Below are 16,759 nucleotides of genomic sequence, written 5' to 3'. Positions count from 1 at the left end.
ACTTCCATCGTTTCAGAAAATATAATAACAGTATATTTAAATAAATTAATAAAATTAAATTTAAAACATTATCATTTAAATTATTAATATAAACATAAAATTTGAGAGATAAAAAGTTTATTGAAATAGATACTTATAATGAGACAGATCTAAAATCAAATTAAAATATAAAATTTGATCGGTGATAGTAGAATTTTAACTCGATCCAATTACTTGAAATTTTGATCTGAGTTCAAAATGCTCGTGAACAATTTCATTATATTCTTGATAACTCTACCCTCAAATATATCTATAATTCTATATATATATATATATATATATATATATATATATATATATATATGTTTATAGATTGGAATGTGATTGATGAGTTGTAATATGATTTGGATATCTCAGTCAAACCAAAATAATGTGGGTTGGTTAGTGTACGAAATCTAGGATCATTTCATATGATGTGACCATTATTAATTGATGGATGTATCTAGATTTCTCACTATCTTTTTGGTATATATATATAAATATATTCACACTCTCATATCATTAAAAACAATATGCCGACATAACTAACTTATTAATAATAGCTCATAAGATGGAATTGTTAAAACAAGCTATTTTAACATTAATACATGTGTGTGTGTGATTTGATTGAATTATTTTATTTCAATTTTTATATTTAAAAATATTTAATAAGGTGTATAAAATATTCAATATAGTGATGTTAATAAAAAAAATTTTCAAACTCACAAATTGTTTGGTGGGATTTTAAACATTTGTGCCTGATAAAAAAAATAAATATTGAAAAAAATAATATATATATAATCACACTTTAGACTCAGCCCTATAGGACCTAATGTGCGGACAAATAGCTATGCGGACAGATAGCTATATACCCACAAAGCAAAGATTTAGTAGACATATATTCACTAGAAAAAATACTCTCAATGATATATTCACATTCCAATTTATAAGGTTTAAAAGACACCCTTGACAGTGCGGGACCAATGTAACAGATAAGTAGAAAGGGAGAGCAGACCCCAAAATAGACATTTAGTAGAGAAGGTTGCCCCCCACTTATATGCACATATAGTGTCCATCTATCAGCCAATGTGGGACTGAAAGAGTTCTATTACATTACCCCACCGATTAAAGTAATACCTTCGTCAGTCCCGGTTAATCTAAGTGCCAGACCCTCAGCCTGAACTCTGGGACCCACCAGGGTTTTCACCCACTTCACGCACCTGCCCAGGCATGACGTAGACCCCAGCCCCAATCGTGCCTACACACCGGCTCTCAATGAAAGCACCAATGTAGCATATAAATGGAGAGAAGAGGTACCAAAAGACGCGCCTTGTAGGGAAGGTTACCCCCTACTTATATGCACATATATGGAGTCCATCTATTAGCCGATAGGGGACTAAAGCGGTTCTATTACACTCTCCCACACTTTAAAGGATAGAACCCTCAAGGAACCTCCAAGCTTATTCTCGAATCCAACTTATAAGCCCTCATCCTCAACGTGCTATAATAGTTTTGCCCTTCCTACAACACTAACTATAGTATAACAATAACAAGCTGAGTTGAAACTGCGGCCAAGTAGATATGAAGAGCTCTTTGAAAAACTCATTGATCACAAAATCTTTCTTCAACAAAACTAGTCCTCCAGTAACCACATCTCGCTACAATCAAAACAATTACCACCAATCTATCACCAACGCCAGTAGTAACAATTAATAATGGTGGTTCAATAACTTCTTCAATCAACAACTTCAATGGTGCCCCCAAAGTACCAACGATGTTGTTTGGTACCAACTATGCAACATGCCTGGTCACATTGCGAGTGTATGCCACTCTCGATCTCACAATCACCTTGACGCTTAAGCAAACTATGTCACTGATTATCAAATAATGGCAAACCCATGGATTCTAGACTTTGGTGCATCCCATTAGATCATAACAAAGCTGCACAACCTACAGGAGTACAAAGATACACAAAGGGAGTCTCCATGGTTGATGGTAACAAAATCCTAACTACTCATATTGGTTCGACTCAATTGTATGCATCAAACATTACTTTCCAAGTTTTTGATACTCTCTGTGCTCCTGCTATTAAATGATATTAAATTTATGTTTCGAAACTTTGTCAAGATAGCCTAACCTCTATCGAGTTTTTTCCCTTTGATTTTTATGTGAAGGACCTGCAAATGGGATACCAGATTGGTGCACATCTATAATAAGCATGGACTCTATGAGGGGCCCCCTATCCCTTCACTCATGTCTCTGCAAGTTCAATGGTTTCCCAAACTGTTCCCTTTACCATGTAGTAAGGTTAGGGCATCCCTCTTCCAGAGTTTTGAATTTTATTTTAAATAAATTTTCTCTTCATGTTTTCATACAAAACAAATTTTATTTTGCAATTCATATCCTACAAATAAAGCTCATTGAAAACCTTTCAACAACTTACATTGTCATGTTATAAACCTTTTCCAATGATCTTCTCAGTGACTTGTGGGAAATATCTCCAATTCTTTCTCTTGACAAACATTATACTATTCATTTTCATTGATCAATACACAAAATACATTTGGCTATATACTTTAAAAAATAAAATTGAGGTTCGAGATATTTTTAAAAAAATCTATCCTTTGATAGAAAATTTTTCAATACCAAAATCTTGTCTTTTTACACATATGGTGGTGGAGAGTTTAAAAGCTGGGATTCATATCTCCACTCTCATGTTATTGAACATCTTTTAACTCCTCCATATACACCTCAATGGGTCATTCTTGCTGAACATTGTCACTGACACATTCTAGAATAGCCAAGAACACTGTTGTATGAAACGTCCCTTCCGCTAAACCTATGGTCCTTTACATATCAGCATATAGTTCATTTAATAAATCGTAATGTATACTCACCCCACTTTTAAATAATTGCTCGCCTTTCCAAAAGTTATTTAATAAAAACCAGTTTACCACTAAAAACCTTAGGGTGTTCATGTTACCCATGGCTCAAACTATAATCGAAACATACACTTTAGCCTAGATCAACACCTTGTTTTTATTTGGGTAATTCTCAAATACATCATTGTCACCAATGTTTTGACCCCTATAAGTTCTAAAGTATATTTGTCTCATATCCAATTTTTCAAAAATGTTTTTCCATTCAAAACTTTATTTTCAAATCTTACAAAAAGTTTAAACCTATACAATGGGATGACCAATCACCCCATCACTTTCTCAACCTTCTTCTACTCCTTCTATTATTGTGTTACCCGAACCCATTTTAGTTTACACTTTCACCTTAGGCACTCTATTGTACAGCAACTTCAGCATTACACTAATGGCATATGCATCAGCCCCTAACATCGCTTCTGCAATAGATACATACCCATCTATTACTCCCATACATCACCCAAATCTTCAACCCTCTCTAACACCACTCTCACCCAACTCGGCCTCCACCCACGTCCTCTTCCGATACTCCATACCTTTCACCCAATCCATCTAACTCTTTCTATACTTGCTTAAACCAGTTAATCGTATACTCTTGGTAATTAATTATCCACAAGGAACCAACCTCATATTGCCCATCTACCGCCACCATCTTCACCTATTGCAATTGATGCCACTTTACTAGCCTTGTTACCACCCCACCCACCACTACCTTACCCTTCTTCTACCCAAGCTCAATACATCTCTGCTAATAGTCACCATTTTGTTACACGATCATAGAACATTATTCATAAACCCAAGAAAATTATTTATTACATGGCCCAACTTACACCAAACGTCACTCCTCACGCCTTCCTCCAAGCTAAGAAACACCAAGAGTGCCGGGCCGCTATACAAGTAGAGTTTAATGCTTTGCTAGAAATACCATATTTGGGAATTGGTGCCACATGATCCCACCACAAATGTTTTTCTTGTGGAATGATGTTCGGGATCAAAAGAAAAGCTGATGCATTGTTGATCATTACAAGTCACTCTTAGTAGCAAAAGGATTCACTCAATGCCTGATGTTGATTTTCGCTCAACATTCAACCCTGTAGTCAAGCTCACTATTATCCGAGTTGTGTTCTCAATTGCAATTTAACACAATAGGCCTCTCCGATAACTTGATGCCAACAAAGCGTTCCTTTAGGGTCGTCTTTAAACAAGCTGCATACATGAATCAACCCCCGGGCTTTGAAGATTAGACTTTTCTCTCACACATGTATTGTGTGCAAAAGGCAATTTATAGCTTGAAACAAGCTCCATGCACCTGGTATAATGACTTGAAGACTCATCTCATCTCCTTGGGGTTTGCTTTTTCATCAAGCATAAGTCTGTCGTAATAATTTACTTATAATTAATTTAAGTTGACAATATTATCTTTAACAATAGTGACTCTACTGCGATTATTCAAGTTATTTCTTCTCTTGGTACCCGCTTTTCAATTAAAGATCTTGGCAAACAGCTACTTTCTTGGCGTTGAAGTCTTGGGATGTCCATATTGCCTCCTTTTGACCCAATCTCCTTATATTATTAACATCTTGTGAGATGAAAATATGCTTGACTGTAACCAAGAAAAGACTCCAATGAGCTCAGCTAAGACTTTTTAGATCAGTATTATTCCACCCCCATGCTACTAGTATAGAAAGGTCGTTAGCAAAACTTCAGTACCTCAATTTTACACTACCGAACATTTTCTACTTCATCAACAAATTCTCACAACTTATGCATGCTTCTTCTGAGCTACATTGGAAAGCTCTCAAAGTTAGGATTGACTTTGGCTTGTGTTTACATTACAAAAATGACCTTCATCTCATCATGCATGTACTCTGATGTGATTGGGCTAGCAATGTCAATGATTACATATCCACAACTGGTTATCTACTTTTCTTTGGCTTCACTCCCATTAGCAACTTGTCCAAAAAGCAAACATCAATAGCTCAATCCTCCATTGAAGCCAAGTATCGTAATTTTGCTAGTGCCTGGCTAAAATAATATGGGTTAAGAATTTCCTATTTGAACTAGGTCCACTTCAATAATCTCCAAAATATTATGCGATAGTGTGTTACATAACTTTGTGAAAATCTATTATTTCAAAGCAAGATGAAACACATTGATATTGACTTTCATTATGTCTACTGATGTACGCTTCCATAAGTGCATGGATCGTAACAAGAAATAAAGTGGTACCTCATGAGGGGTAGGGTTGTCAAACTACGGGGCTTGAACTCCTAGTACTAATTGCTTTTCTAATCTCTAACCAATTAACAATGGGTAGAAAATTATCTAAACTAAAAGCGATTTAGAGAGAGAATGAAGAACAATGATAGGAACAGGTAGAACAGACTAAGTTGTCACAACAAGAGGAAGTAGTGCCCCGGACTAATTCCCAAGTGTGAAGTGTACAAACTTGCTTCCAATAACTATCAGGTACATTCTTTGATTCAAGTGTGTGCTCACTAGCAATGTCTTATCTATGACACTCAATTACGCCAAGTTTTACACATATAACTACAGGCAATTTGCACGTCAAGTTTTACAATTATATAAAGATAACTACGACTATGGCAAACCACACACGTCATGTTTTACATATGTAACTACTCAAGTCATGCATATCAAGTTATAAGACACAAGATTTAACAAATGAACTCAAAGAACTCCATGGTTACTGAAAACAAGTAAGTCAAGTATAACTATCACGCAAGGTTCAGAAGCCTAGGGCATAGGAGAATGATTAGCCCCTCATGGTACACTCAATAAATGATAAGAGAATAAAGGAAAGAAAGCAAGAAGACATGACTCCCTCTTTCTTCCAAGATCTCTCCAAATGAGCTTCGAAGGACTTCTGGCAGGCTTAGCTTGACTCCCAAATGTGCATCCAAACTCATCCTTAATCTCCCTAGAAGGTGTGGTGAAGATTGCTCATGGCCTCCTCCGATTGTCCCAGAGGAGAGAAGAAAACTCCAACCAAAAAGCTCTGTAAAAACCTAGATCTGGGAATTAAAAAGTAAGTTTTGGGCTGAACACGGCCTAAGCATGGTCATGATTAGGCCATGCTTTTCATGAGAATTCGGCAGGAAATGATTAAGTGTCTAGACAATGAAAAGCACTAGTGGAGCATGGTCATGCTCCGCCCATGCTCCCTAGAAGCACGCCCATGAAACGAGCAGAGAAACTGTGCTTTAAATTTTTTGGAAGGCAGCAGATATCACGAGGAGAGAGCACGAGCAGAGCAAGGTCATGCTCTCTTCGAAACACGCCTATGATATGGGAATAGTGACATTGCTCTCTTTGTTGAAAGTTCCTTGTGAAGGCCAACAATAAGCACGACCAATAAGCACAACCGTGCTTAGGCCGTGCTTAGCATGAACACTTAGTATTTAACATTCTTTTGCCAATTTTCGCTTTGAAACCTCTTCTGTTGTTCTAAAACCTGTCATTCTACACAACAACAACAAAATACCCGCAATAGCACCGAAATATATACAAATCTTGCTGAAAGATAAATAAAATGCAATTTGGAGGTAAATAAAATACGATATGAAATGCACTCATCATTTGTCATCAAGTTCAACAGAAGCTAGTTCGAGTGTTCCATATTCATGTTGTTGATCATGTCAAGATGTGATTGAAGTATGGGTATGATCAAGACCTGCCAGCTTGGTTTAGCTGGTGAAGAGCATGGAGTGCATGGAGTTTTATATGTACACAATACAGGATGGATGTCTTTTATAGTTAATGTTTAATGCGTTGTTACTTTATGTTATGTTTAGTACATGTCATGCTAGCATTAGCTAGCTTTGTTTTAGTTACTTTCATATATGTTTAGTTTGTGACTTTATGCACTCTCTTGAATGAAAAAGTTATCTCCGTGCTTGTGTTTTCCGGTAAAATAGTCTCTCTGTGAAGTTGTTGAGTCTAGTCTTCTAGCCAAATCCTCAAAGAGAACCCTTAACATTGTGGTATCAGAGCTATAGTCCACTCCATATCATGCCAACTAATGGGAACCCTGTGAGCTTATCTCAACCATGTGTACTCATCTTCAAAGGTGATGGCTACGGGTGATGGAGTTTGAGGATGAAAACCCTATCCCGATCATAAGAGTTGTAAGAGCTGGTGGAGAAAGGCCTGGGAGGAACGGAGGATGAATGATGATAGTGAGAAAACAAGAATAAGGACGCTCAGACCTTTTCACTCATACAACAGGCTGTTGATGAACCCATTCTCAATCACATTGCTGATGCAGCAAAACACATGAGGCATTGGAGATGATAAAGAACCAATACTAAGGAATAGCTAGAGTGGTGTCAGTTAGGCGTCAAACTCTCAAGCAGAGTTTTAAAACCCTTCAAATGTAAGATAGTGAAAGCATACAAGGCTATATCTTAAGGGTGGTAACCATCGTCAACCAAATCAAAGGACTTAGTTACTAACTTTCTGAGGATGAAGTTGTCTCTAAAGTCCTTAGGAGTCTTGTGCTGAAATTTGATTACATAACAGTCAGCATCAAAGAGTCCAAAGATATCACCAAGCTCTCCTTGGACGGGTTCAGTGGTTCCTTGTAGGTGCATGAGGTGAAGGTAAATCGTGTAGTAGAGAGGACAGTTGAAAGAGTTCTACATGTGGAGTAAAGTTGTAGTCGTGAATGCTAGTGAGAAAGGAAGCTCAAGCACTGGTGCAACTTAGAGTAATTCCAAAGGTTGTGGAAAAGGATTCTCTTGGGGAAAAGAAGAAATAAAAGATAGGGTAAAATCAACGAACACATGAACAATGTATAGTGCTTCAACTGCAAGAGGTTCGAGCATATCAAAGTGGAGTATTAGGCAAAAGATAAGCATCCAGAGAAGGGGGTCACCCTTTTGGCTAAGGAAAGGGAAGCAAACAATCTCTTCATGGCAAGTAGTGATCCCAAAACTGAAGCAAACTTCATATGGCAAGTGGATAGAGGATGCTCAAGCCATATGTCCGGGGAAAGGAAATTGTTCAACAAGCTGGATGAATCTCAAAAGATGTACGTTTGATTGGGTGATGACAAGGAGATAAAGGTGGAAGGAGTTGCCATTGTGACAATGAACACGTTGGATGGGAGAGTTAAGAAGCTGCATAGAGTTCAATGTGTACCAGGCCTTGCACATAATCTCCTCAACGTTGGTCAACTGCTCACTAAGGGTTACTCTATGTTGTTTGAGAAAGACAATTGTATCATTAGAGATGATCAAACGGGAGCGCAAGTCATCTCTATACCGTAGACTAAAAACAATATGTTTCCCATGGATATTTCAAGTATAAGGGATGTTAATATAGTGGTGAACAATCAGAGCTTGTCTGATCTGTGGCATATGTGCTTTGGTAATTTGAATTAAGGAGTTTGAAACTACTTGGAGAGAAGAGATTGGTACATTGGCTACCAATGTTGAAGCAAGTGACTCAATGTGAAGATTGTGTGGTTGCCAAGTAGTCAAGGAAAACGTTTCCCATAGAGAAGGCTTGGAGAGCAACTTCATGTCTTCAACTCGTCCACGTTGATGTGTGCAGACCTATAAGCACAGAATCACTAGGTGGCAGTAAGTATTTTCTTTTGTTTGTTAATGATTTCAGCAAGATGTGCTAAGTATACGTCATCAAGAGCAAGGTAGACATGTTTGAATGTTTTCAAAAGTTTCAGTATGGAGTGAAGCCTTCAGGAAGTTACCTTAGAGTATTATGAAGCATTACTTTTGGTATGATCCCTACGCAAAAGCATCTAAAGCTAAATGAGAAGTATGAAGAGTGCATATTTGTAGGTCATTGTTCATAAACTAAGGCCTACAAATTAATTCTATAATCCAATTACTTACAAAGTGAATGTAAGCAAGGACGTGATGCTTCATGAAGATGCTCGCTAGGATTGGCATGGCATTGATGGGAGAGAGTCTGTCATCACAATTAAAGAGTCAACAACTAATGCAAATGAATCAAAGGTGCTCCTATTACTAGTAATACTGCACTAGACACTACTGTCATATCTCCCGAATCAGCAAAAGCCACATCTTCTTCAAACTCTAATGAATCAATTGATTTTTCACGACCAAGAGTAGCATCCACAGATGGCTCACCTCCTAGGAAGATAAAGTCTCTCACAGACATCTACAACACATGCTCATTTGCACTCAACGTTACAAACCCATTGAATTTCAATGAAATAGTGAAGTATAAAGAGCGGAAGGATGTTATTGCTGCAGAACTTTTAGCAATTTAAAGCAACAACACTTGTCAATTGGTTGATTTACAAGTAGACAAAAGAGTTATAGGACTTAAATGGATCTATAAAACTAAATATAGGGTTGATGGTCAAATCCATAAACACAAAGCCAGGTTATTGGTCAGGGGATATACACAACAATATGGAGTGGATTATGTTGAGGTGTCTTCACCAATAGCAAGACTAGAAATTGTTAGAATTTTTCTTGCACTTACAGCTCAAGCAAACTACAAGAGAAAATGAGCAGTACAAAAAAATCTGCACAGCTCACCAGTATCTTTACTTTTATGTTAAATCAGCGTTCTTAAAATGGGAGATACCAGAAGAGATATTTGCTATGCAACCAAGGGTTATGTTGTGGAAGGAAATGATAACATGGTGTATAAACTGAAGATGGCTCTATACAGTTTAAAACAAGCCCCTAGAGCCTGATTTAGTAGAATACATGTGCATTTTCAACAACATGGATTTATAAGAAGTAAAAATGAGAATACTATATATAAGAAAACTCATGGTGGAGAGGTTTTGCTGTTAAGTCTATAGGGATAACATTATCTATACAAGCTCATCACTGAAATTGATTGAAAAGTTTAAGTCAGACACGATGAGCTCATTTGGTATGTCTGATCTTGAGTTGAAGAACTACTTGCTTCTTAAGCTTGGAAGTGAAGTAGATATTTGGTGGAATATTTATTACACAAGAAAAAATATGTGAAGGATCTCATTGCACAACTAAATATGGATCGCTGTAAAGCTATTGCAACACTAATGGGTGTGAATGAGAAACTGTTGTTTAAAGAGAGCTTAGATAAGTAAAATGCATGGATGTACAGAATTTTAATTTGAACATTGGTCTATGTGATACACACCAGGCCCGGCATATGCTATGTTGTTAACATGTTATCAAGGTTCATGACCAATCCAAACAAACGCCATTTTTGTGCAGTTTAGTGTATAGTGAGATATCTAGTAGGAACAATTGAATATGGCTTATGGTTGTCACAATGTTCATATGGAAGTTGAGAAGGTTTTACTAGCGATTGGGTTGGTTCAATAACTAATAGGAAAAGCACCTCAGGAATGGTGTTTAGGTTTGGGTCTAGTAGGGATCCAAGAAGCAAGACATAGTTGCTCTATCAAAGACTGAAGTGGAGTACATTGCAGCTACCTTGGCTGCATGTGAAATAGTATGGCTCAGGAGGATGTTATCAGATTGTGAAATTAATATCAGTCATCCTACCATAGTCTGGTGTGATAATCAGTCAATTATATCTGTTGTCAAAAACCAAACACTTCACGATAGAACTAAACACATCAATATTAGGTATCATTTCATCCGGGGACTCATTACTGATGGAGCAATTTCATTGCAGCACTGCTATACAAAGAATTAGTTGGCAAATCTATTCACCAAACCACTACCTGTTGAGAAGCACAATACAATCAGAGCTCAGCTAGGAGTCTGCAAGCTTCAATCAAGGGAGGGTGTCAAGATGTGATTGAAGTATGGGTATGATCAAAACCTGCCAGCTTGGTTTAGCTGGTGAAGAGCATGGAGTGCATGGAGCTATATATGTACATAGCACAAGATGGATGTCTTTTGTAGTTATGTTTAGTACGTGGTTACTTTATGTTATGCTTAGTACGTGTCATACTAGCATTAGATGGCTTTGTTTTAATTACTTTCATATATGTTTGGTCTTTGACTTTATGCACTCTCTTGAATGAAAAAGTCATCTCATTGCTTGTGTTTTATGATGAGATAGCCTCCCTATGAAGCTGCTAATTAGTCTGGTCTTCTAGCCAAATCCTCATAGAGAATCCTTAGCAGATCAACTCGCCAACACTCTCACCAAACCTCTTGTTACGCTAGTTTTTCATTGTCATCTTTTCAACTTAGGGGCTCCAAACTGCCTAACTTGAGGGGGGCGTATTGGTGGAAATGCTATTGAAGCTGCTCTTTATCTGTTACTCCCTTCATTCCAAAATACATGTCGTTTAAGGATGTTGCACAAGAATTAAAGATAGCATTAAATTTTCTAAAATTTAACTTAAAAATCAACCAAATTACTAAACTATCATTCTTTTGGATCCATATTTTTTATTGGGACTATAAATATTACTCTTTTCACTTAAAAAATTGAAGATGGGTAAAATTGAAAAAAAAACAAATAAATATTTCCTTGAAATTGTAAAATGATAACTATTTTAGAACAATTTTTTTTCTTAAAACGACTCATATTTCAGAATGGAGGGAGTATTATTTGACCGCGCATTTACTTTTCTTTGAATGTTTCTTCTTTCTCTCCTCCTTTAGTTCAGGGTTTTTAAATAACTCACCTCTTTGTTAAAGCAGATTCTTTAGGAGCTTAATTAGTTACTCATGTATGTATTTAAACAATTACCTTTATGTCAAAGCAAGTATTGGAGATGCAATTGACATAAAAATTAGAAAGAAAAAAAAAACACAATAAAAGGCACACATCAAATAGAATAACCCTCCAACTAACCAATGGTCCCTGTCCCACCAACTCATGCTTATCACTAATTAAGCTTCTCTTAACATCATAAAACCAATTCAAAAACAATCTATAATCCTAACCCAAACTCCTCCAATTCACAGGCAAAACTCACTTCTACAGCACTTGCCTTTTTGAGGCATTATGACAAACATCTACAGTTTAGCTAGATAACCAACAATACACACAGACAATTACAAAATATGTAGCATCCCACTCAGTCTTTCTTGCAGGAAAACACAAGGCACTATAAAATCACATTTTCAACTCAATGACTTCCGGCATTTTTAACCTCGAAAACTTTTTTATCCTAGTGGCAGCTCTATAAGTTTATATAAAAAAAGAGAAGGATAAAATTTAGTATATATGGAGTTAACAAAATGATGAGAGTATTAAGAATATCAATCTGATTTTGTAGGGGAGTTTATCAAACTCCAATTTGTGGGTCCGCAAGTACCATGTTAAGTTGCTAATTTATACTATGTCAATGTGCCATTATATATATATGATTCCAAATGCATATCAATGGTTAGTGATGAATAATTTTTAAAAAAGGAAGAGTACGTGCATGGATTGCCAAGTGACAAGCAGAGATATAGCATGGCATGAGGAGGAATAATTTAGAGATGGCACGTAGCTCACACACGTGCCATTCCCACGTGCACTCACTTTGAAGTTATATACATGTGTTGGCCATGCGTTCTTGCACACAAACACACACAAGTGCTTCTTTCTAATTTGCTTTTCTTGTTTAATTTATATTTCTTTCTCTAATATCTTGTATTTATTCTAAAATAAAATGAGTTTTATTTGTTTCACTTTATTTCCTTCTCCTCCTTTTTCGGAATAGAAAATAAATTTAATCAATAAATTCAATCTTATAATATATATATAGATATATTTCTAAAGAAAAAAAGGAAGAGTCAATAGCATGATAGGAAAAGCAGTAATACGGTATACTAAAAAGGAAATCAATTTTCTTCCTATTTTATTAAAAATATTACAAACATTTAATCCTTTTTTTAATAAAATTACAAACATTAAATTACTCAATAAACAAATAAACAGATATAAAAGATTTTTATTGTTATCGGAGCTATATATATATATATATATCAATATATGAAAATCAATAAATTAAAATTTGGATCTCACTTAGATATTTCTTTGAAAAATTATATTTTTATTTTTATTTCAATTATCAAAATCATTCAACCCTTCACTTTCATACGAGTACGAAATAAAAAACAAAAACCATAAACTTAAAATAAATTTTCAGCAAATTTAAAAATAAACATTTCTTAATTTGAAGCAGATAAATTTATTCAATTTACTTCTTAAATCAAGAACATTAATATATTAAATACACTACAACAATTTTCTGTATCAAAATAAATATAAGAAAACAAAACATGAAAAATAAATAAATACCAACTTTATGGGCATTCATTTCCTCAAACACTTCATCTTCAATATAAACTATCAAAAACATATGTACATAAAAATCAAAAAAGAAAAAAGAAACAATAAAAAAAACGAAACTAAACAAAACTAACTCAAACCCTGATTCTAAAAAAATAAATATAAATATACATAGATAAATAACAACAGCTTCTTGATCTATTAGCTATAGTATTTATGTTCCTGTTAAAAAAACAGATTCAAATCCACCACATGATGATGGGAGCATAGATAACTTGAGCTATACATGATAAGAGCGTAGATGACTTGAGGTACGTGACTTGTCTACTCTATCAAATATATATATATATATATATACATGTATAGATATATATAGATAAGTATATATCAATATAATGATATAGAGATGGAGTGCGGTTGGGACGCACACAGCGTGGCACGGCCATGTATGATCACAGTGGTGGTGCTGGCCATGCAACGCCGTGTGCGTCTCAACACCACCGCCTCTTCATACAAACCCTAACCCTAACCCTAAAAACAACTTCTAAATGGCATCTGTTATACATACATATATATATATATATATATATGGAAGAGCTGAGCATTTTGCAGAAAAGGACCTCCAAAAAAAGAATATTTGGGAGAAAGAACCGTATCGGAAAAAGTCACTCGTTGAGATGATGGCACGTGGAAATTTCAATATTGTTGGTTGGCTTGCTCGGTCCATTGGGATTGGTAGACGGTATCATCCACTCATTTGCCTCGAGATTGAGTTTCATATTCTATTTTTCTTTTTAAATCTCTTGTTTGTATTTAATTTATGTTTATGTATTTAAGGTATTATAATGGAATTTTTTAATATTGTATATAAAAAAATTTATTTAATTTATAACGAAAAATAAATTAAAAATTTGTATTTCAAAAAATGATTAGTTTTTTTATGTGTTTTTAATTTAAAAAATTAGATAAATTTTGATTTATTGTGCATCATATTTATATCCAAATAAAAAAATGGTGAAAATTGCTTTTTAATCCACGTGGCGTCAAAACAAAGTTCTACATCATCCATACGTCAAATGTTGAACATGACACATGTTCAATGTTCTATTAAAAATATTTTTTTAAAATTAAATGAATTTTCTTAAATAATTACTAAATAATACTAAGTTTTTTCATTTCTAATTTATTTTTTTTAAATAATAATAATAATATTATTATTATTATTATATTTATTATTATTATTATCACATTTCATGAGTTATTTTAAAATATAAATTTGAAAATAAAATTTTAGATTCATATTTCTAATATAATATAACATTTATTTTATTTATTTATTTATATTTACCAAAAAAGAAATTTTTATTTATTTTGAGTTGCTAAAAACGTGCTTATATTGTATTTTAATCTCATCAATTTATTTTTTTAAAATTTATATAAAAAAATATTTCTTGAAAACCAGCGTAATAAACATTTTATTTAAAAATTTCCCATTGTTTCATAAAAAAACTAACATTTTAAACATACCTATTAATTTATATGAGCCGATAAAAGTAGCGTATCAAAGGCGGCAGGATTTCTCCTAGGGATGGCAATAGGGGAGGGAGGCCCTACCCCGTTCCGCCCCGCCCCTTTTTTTGTTAACTTGTCAATACCATAACCGCCCTGCAGATTTTTACACTCGCCATGCCCCCCTTTTACAAGAGTTGAGATAAAAAAAAATAAAAAATAAAAATTTTCATTATTTTTAATTCATCTACATCAACAATTACAAAATATACAATACTACATTAAATAAAAGATTGTACAATTTATATAACAACACAACAAGACCATTATTCACCACAAATTGTAAGAAGATATTATAACAATTAAGTGAGATAAAAATATTAAGAACATAGTAAATCTAACATCCCATTACTTACTAATGAAATACAAAAAACATAATCTTACAAAAGCAACCTATGTTCAAAGTTCAAAGATGCATCTTATAAAATAGCATTACATAGTCCAACATTCCATTACATGCTAATAAAAGCAATTAAGTCAAATAAGAACATACCATTACTAATAAAACATGAAGAACATAACCCTACAAAAGCTACTTGTTTTAAAGTTCACACATATCAACTTTCTAGAGTAATTAAGTTAAATGAAAACATAGTATAACTTCCATTACTTAAGTACTAACATTAAATAGGAAACACCCTTGGACTTGTCTCTCTTTATCAATTCTATAAAAAAGGTAAACAAAAAAAAGAAAATATGTTAATAAGAATTATATAAAGATATATAAATATGAAAGAAATAATATGCTTATGTACAACATAATTTACCAAGTCAAAAGCCATGAAATTGATATCATCTTCCTCCATACAAAGTTGAAGAAGTTTGTGATAAATATGTATTTGGATCTAGTAGATATAAATCAAATTTGTAATAAAAGGTGAGATAAAAAAGTACTAATTAAGTAACCTTCTAATTGATTCACTAACCAATTTTGGACACAAGTTAAAGCTTCCAACATAGTTGGATGAAGTCTACTACGAGATCCACTCAACAATCTACAACTTGTACTAAATGTAAATTCAGAAGCTACTATTGAGACATGGATAGCATATAAATCTTTGGCAATCCTTTGCATCATCGGATACTTGACACCGGCAGTCTTCTACCATTGCAATATATCAAAATGAAGAGATCTTGATAAAACATCTTCTTCCAAATAAAAATCAAATTCTAACTTCTTTCGAGTACTTCTACTCTTTCTCCTACTAAGAAATTTATCATATCCATCTGCATCAGTATTTTTCTGAGCCAAGGTAGAAGATGACAGAGTGTTTTTTTCAACTCCAAAGTCTGAATATTTTGTTTGATATTCAAAAAGCAAGTTATGACAAATATACACTCAATTCTATCGATTTCAACATCACAAACATCTCCATATATTTTTTTAGAAAAGTGATATTCCAACATGCATTTCTTGTACCTTGGATCAAACACCGTAGCTATCCCCATGAAGCCATGAACTGCACTCCAAAATTTATCAAAATTTTATAGCATGCTTGTAGCCATTAATGAAATAGTCACATTAGAATAAGAAAACCATTCAGTTAATGCAATTTTGATCTTACAAATCTTTAGAAAATAAATGTTTGTTGTTTGATACTTTGTGCCCGAAAACATATCAGTTACTTCATAAAAGAGTTGCAATTTTTCAGCAATTATCCTTGCCATATTCCAATCTATCTCTGTTGGTGAAATCTTATACATTGACTCTCTTTGTCTTGCACGACTAAACACATTTTTATAAGTGAGGGATGTAGCAATCATTAAATATGTTGAATTCCACCTTGTTTTGCAATCAAGGCACAAATTTTTTTGAAGTTGGGATACGTAGTTGTCAAGCACACTCTTCAAACTTCTCTATTCGTTTTGGAGTAGCTGTCTAAAAATGGATACTTTCACGAATTCTATCAACACCATCTCCAATGACATCTAATCCATCCTTGACAATCAAGTTCAAAATATGCGCACAACAACTCATATGGAAAAATTCACCACAAAGTAAAAGTGATGCCAGT

Source organism: Dioscorea cayenensis, chromosome 16 (assembly GCF_009730915.1).
Source record: "Dioscorea cayenensis subsp. rotundata cultivar TDr96_F1 chromosome 16, TDr96_F1_v2_PseudoChromosome.rev07_lg8_w22 25.fasta, whole genome shotgun sequence".
Taxonomy (NCBI): Eukaryota; Viridiplantae; Streptophyta; class Magnoliopsida; order Dioscoreales; family Dioscoreaceae; genus Dioscorea; species Dioscorea cayenensis.
The sequence above is the reverse complement of the archived record's forward strand: the minus strand, read 5'-3'. Positions refer to the sequence as shown.